Below are 6,115 nucleotides of genomic sequence, written 5' to 3'. Positions count from 1 at the left end.
TATTATTGTAAAGAGGGTTAGTAATGTTAGTATCCTTATTGTTTTCAATGCAATTTTATTTCAATTGGTCCCGAGATGATTAAGCGTGCTTAAGGTACTGTTCAGATTCAGACTACACCGTCTAGTAGACATATTATCTTAGACATAAAAAACATTGGACGCCAAAATAGGACCCAGCATAATGCAGCATGATATAATTTTGATCCCAAAATATGTCTGAATAAGCCTTTAGGTCAGGTTTTAAAATACAACATGATAAATCTTCGCTGTGTTTACTTTAATACAAAATGTAGCCTTTAAAGGGTACAAAGTTACTCTCAAAATATATTAAAGTGTCAGCGCAACAATATCGGGTTCTCAAAGTGTGATTAATCGGCTGCGAGCGACCGGAGAACTGCACAGTGGTTCGACAATGCTATATTAGTCGGGCAAAAAATAGATTAAGGTTCATAAAAGTGGTGCACAGCAGTCACGTAATATATTATTTTACGAAATTAGTACAAAGCAAAGACAATCAGGTTTTCAAATCAGCATTTTTTAGGGTTCCGTACCCAAAGGGTAAAAACGGGACGCTATTACTAAGACTCCGCTGTCCGTCCGTCCGTCCGTCCGTCACCGGGCTGTATCTCACGAACCGTGATAGCTAAACAGTTGAAATTTTCACAGATGATGTATTTCTGTTGCCGCTATAACAACAAATACTAAAAACAGAATAAAATAAAGATTTAAGTGGGGCTCCCATACAACAAACGTGATTTTTAACCGAAGTTAAGCAACGTCGGGCGGGGTCAGTACTTGGATGGGTGACCGTTTTTTTGCTTGTTTTGCTCTATTTTTTGTTGATGGTGCGGAACCCTCCGTGCGCGAGCCCGACTCGCACTTTGCCGGTTTTTTATTTTATACCTTAATTGTAAATAGGACCCTGGGCACTGTAACTGAAAACACTGAAGTTAATATATTATGTTAGGTTATCTTTTTAAGGTACCTATACCTTAAAAAGATTAGAAGTATCCAACTCAATTTCACGATTCCTTGGAATCACAATATAGATATTATATAACAAGCAATTAATAAACCCTGATACCTTTCCACCAAATTTAGTACAGCTAAACAATCTCGAGAGACAAGAGAAAAAACCGTCATCAAATTGATAGTAGTAGTTAAGTAGTAAAACACTTTATTGTATACAAGAAACATAAAACACCCACCATTATAACAATTAAGATATTCAACTCTCTTGTCAGCTATTAAAGTTCAAATTTAAACAAATATTTTTTAATACATGCTGTAAGGGGTTAAATTGGTGTTCTAGTGCTCAGGACATTAGCCGGTTAAGCTGAAGAGTGCAAACGCCGGTTTGATTCCGGCCTCGCCCACCATCAACTTTTTTAGGGTTCCGTACCCAAAGGGTAAAAAACGGGACCCTATTACTAAGACTTCGCTGTCCGTCCGTCCATCCGTCCGTCCGTCTATCACCAGGCTGTATCTCATGAACCGCGATAGCTAGACAGTTGAAATTTTCACAAATGATGTATCTCTGTTGCCGCTATAACAACAAATACTAAAAATATTTAAGGGGGGCTCCCATACAACAAACATGATTTATTTGCTCTATTTTTTGTTGATGGTGCGGAACCCTCCGTGCGCGAGTCCGAATCGCACTTGGCCGGTTTTCTTTAGTACAGTCGACGTCAAAGATATATTTACAATTGAAAGTTACAAAAAAATCTTTACATTAAAATAAGTTGCCATGTAATGTGACAAGTACTTGTTTACGTGATATATTACAGTTTTATATTTTCACACAATGTGCCCAAAATATGTTTACACTATTTAATCCATGTAGTTTGCCCCTTTTTCTGACGTATGTTCATTTACATGACAAGTTACAGAATAATATTTACACCCAATGTGTCAAACGTGATACACGTCAAGAGCAACATTTCTGTTTTTACGTTTCATGATGCATAAAAACTTTTACGCATTCTGCTACAAAAACATATTTACACAATTCACCTGTTTATTTACTAATTCACCTATTTCATTCTGGCCTACTTTTTATTTATGAAACCTCCTTGCTATAATTTTCTTTACCTTCTTACTTATTTTTATTAATTCATATTAAGAATATTCATATTAGCTTTTGCGTTTGACATGGCGCCGAAAAGGGTTAACTTATAATTCTTTAGTATCTATGCATTTACAAAATAACCGGCCAAGGGCGAGTCGGATTCGTCCATTAAGGGTTCTGTACAATTGGCAAAAAATCACGTTTGTTGTATGGGAGCTCCACTTAAATATTTATTTTATTCTGATTTTAGTATTTGTTATTAAACTTAACGGCACAGAAATACATCGTCTGAAAGTTTTAACTGTTTGTGAGATAGATGCAGTCTGGTGACAGACAGACAGACGAACGGACAGTAGAGGTTTAGTAATTGGGTCGGTTTTAACCTTTGGGTACGAAACCCTGAAAATCAAAAATACTGAAAATGGTTTAAATGTAAACATCGGAATTACATACTCGACATAGCATTGACGTCATCTAAACGAACGAGACAAACAGACCATTTGACAGTATGGTACTATTTTCGACGATTGTCATTTATTTTGTCATTTTTGAAATTAGAATGCAGCTTTCAAATGTTTGTAAATATATTTATTTAGCAGGAGGTATAAAACTGTTTATGTATGGTTGATTGTAAATATTACATTAGATCTTTACATGCAATTTAATTTGGTACATTAAGAGTAAATATTATTCTGTAACTTGTCATGTAAACGAACATACGTCAGAAAAAGGGGCAAACTACACGGATTAAATAGTGTAAACATATTTTGGGCACATTGTGTGAAAATATAAAACTGTAATATATCACGTAAACAAGTACTTGTCACATTACGTGGCAACTTATTTTAATGTAAAGATTTTTTTGTAACTTTCAATTGTAAATATATCTTTGACGTCGACTGTACATGACATCATATTCATATTCCTTTATTCATACAATTACAAACTTTACATGTCAAAAATTAATACTTATAACTAGTCATCTACTGCAGTTTCTAATATATTATTTATAATATTGTAGTACGACCACTTAAAAAACACAAAAAAAAAATAGATTTCATTTGTTGCCTAGTTTTCCATGTTAGCTTGAAATCGAATTAAGTCTGACTTCAAAGTATGGGTCGAACCACTGTGCGGATCCGGTTACAACCGGATCGGGGCGGTCCGTACCGGTTCACGCTTATTGAAACGTTATTACATTTAGTTTTTACAGCTATACTACTCTTAGGGCCACTTGCCAACTCGGGGTTAACCGGTTAAACCTGGCGTTACCATGGTTACCGGTACAATTTGACACTGGGTTATCGGTTTAGCCGGTTAACCCCGGGTTAGTGGGTTGGTGCAAGTGGGCCTTAGGGTTACACGGAGCGATATTCGAACTTAAACATGATATCTTTAAAAATATTTATATATTTTTAATTTTTAACAAGCAGAAACGTCTGCGATCGATGCTATTAAGCTTAAAATAAATAATAAATAATAAAATAATAAATTTATGAGTCCCCTTGACCCATATGGTGGAAAGATTTGCTGGCTATGGATGAGGTCTTGGTGGCTCAGATGGCAGAGCGCTGGAGTATCGATCCAGAGGCCGTGAGTTCAAATCTCACCCAAGACAGTAATTTTTCCACTTTTAAATTTATTCTAAGCTTAATATTTATATAGTTATTTATTTATTTATATTTATTTATTTAGTTTTATGTTCATGTTTTAACACTTATTATATAATAAAGAAAACATCTATTAAAGAAATATAATATGTGGTTGTGGTGAACCAGGATTTGAACCCGGAACCTCCGTCAATATGACTGTATATTTATAACCACTCTGCACAGTAATCACTTACGCTAAACAATCCTAAAAACAATAAAACTCAATTTTATCACAAAACAAATTACGCGCCCCAGATATTAATATATCAAATGTCCGCCTTGGATATATTAACATTTTTCGGGACGAAGATGTTTTAATAAAAACGTTTCTCCCAAATTGATATTTATGCACAAACACGGAAGGTTAAGAGGAAAACACGGAAATGAAAACATGGATGTTTTAGGGCAACAAAACCACAGTGGATTATGTTTAAAATGAGTTTTACGGCCCTGAAATAATTGTAGCAAGACCGATAATTTTCAGGCTAATTTAGGTTTAGATTAGACTTATGATCATTTGTTATTTAAAATGTGTATTTTAAATAAATAAAAAACCTTTGAACGTGGATTATAGGATTTTTTTATAAACAACTACCCTTGGAGGATATAACCAAATGACGCCTTGTCTGTAAGTTTCTGTACAAAACAGTCTGCCGCGGGGGAGGGGCACGACAAATGTAAGTATACGTAACGTAAAAATAGCCATGTCAGATAAACGTCAGTCCATATGTCGCAGTCGGATTGTATAATCCGCCGTATTACATTACGGCTAGCCGTTTTCAAACCCAGGGGCGTTTCGAAATGCGGCGGTTTAACGATTAGCCGGATTGAATGCGGCTGAATGAGAATGCGCCGGAATGTATTCGGCGCGGTGCCCTATTGATATTCCGAGAAAAATTACGCCGATTTTTGTTTCGCCGACAACGATTCGCCGACGGGTTGTTTGGCAGAGTAACGATTGGCCGAATCTAATTACGCATAATAGTCGTTTGCGAGAGTAGTCAATAAGCAGAACATTGATACGCATATTTACTATTCGTAGAATAATCATTTAGTAACTGTCATAATTACCCGAGAAACCATTGGTCGAAACACAATAGGTCGAATGTTCATTTGGCATATTATTGACTAGCAGAACTTAGAATATTCTTACCCCCGGAGTTACACACAATGTTTTTCATCACACTTGCGAAGAAAGAACTAAATTTTAATCGAAATAATTATAAACTAAGGTGAGAGTTCAAATATTTTGATGAAGTGTACCTGATGATGATGATTGTTTTGATGATAATGATGATGATTTACTTTAAGTAATATGTTCAGCGATTACTCCGGCACCCATGGTCCGATTTGAGTAAGTTACCTTCCAGGTATTCCCATAATAAATCTTTATTCTGAGGAATTGACGGAACTTCTGAATTTTTAAAGGCATGTGTATTATGATTTGGATATTTTCTAAAGTAACTCAAGCATTTCCTCCCGAAATCCACCAATTTGATGTAGTGGAATTGTAGCCTCACTACATATTCGCTAATTTCTTCGTACTTTCTTTATACATATTTATACCTACTTAACGCATTTAATTAAAAAATGATAATATTTTATATCATCCTTTTGTTGCGAAAATAAAATTATATGTATAATGTGAAACGTTATTCGACTAAACATTGCTTAAACGAAACAGTTACTCTGCCAAATGGAAATCGTCCGATAATAGTTCAGCTAATTTACACAGAAGCGAACTGAACTGTATGTGAACCAAGAGTTTGCGTAACGTTAGTCGACCAAAAGTTACATTTACAAATAAATGACTCTGCGAAACGATGTTCGGCGAATCGTTGTCGGCGAATCGATAATCTGCTAAAAGTTTCTCGGAGAATCATTAGGTACCCATTCGGCGCCATACGTTCTTCAACACGGCTAGCCATAATGTAATACAGCGAGTCATTATCCGCCGCTTTGACAGTTTTTAGTTCCCATTTTTAACACTCGTGGAGCTGCCTGACATAACAACAACAAACTATGAAAAACGCTGGGGTGTCCATCAAATCTGGAGTTCGTCGGACTGTTTCTTTTCAAAAACATTTCCTTCGTAACTTAACTAGACAGAGCCCCGCTTCGCGGGGCACCTATTTCTGAGCGGTTTGCCTTTCGGGCATCTGAAGCTACCTAACGAACCTAATCTTAATAGGTAGATTAGGTTCGTTCCTATTGGTTTAGTGAGACGTCCGTGAAAACATTACACTTTGGGGAAAAAAGCGTAGGTAGGTAAAGTAGGTTAGGTTCGTTAGGTAGCTTCAGATGCCCGAAGGGCAAACCGCCCAGAAATAGGAGCCCCGCAAAGCGGGGTTCCGTCTATTTCAGTTGTGAAGGAAATGTTTTGGAAAAGAAA

At 36.1% G+C, this 6,115-nt stretch overlaps 1 non-coding gene across 1 annotated transcript; it reads left to right on the top strand.

Annotated features, from left to right (window-relative positions):
* Window positions 1–3,616: 3,616 nt before the first annotated feature.
* On the top strand, window positions 3,617–3,689 carry Trnad-auc (transfer RNA aspartic acid (anticodon AUC)). The gene has a single exon. It is a non-coding gene; the product is annotated as a tRNA-Asp (tRNA).
* The last annotated feature ends 2,426 nt before the right edge of the window (window positions 3,690–6,115 follow it).

The sequence above is a fragment of the Cydia amplana genome, chromosome 3 (assembly GCF_948474715.1).
Source record: "Cydia amplana chromosome 3, ilCydAmpl1.1, whole genome shotgun sequence".
Classification (NCBI taxonomy): Eukaryota; Metazoa; Arthropoda; class Insecta; order Lepidoptera; family Tortricidae; genus Cydia; species Cydia amplana.
This window is presented reverse-complemented; position numbering and strand designations above follow the sequence as displayed.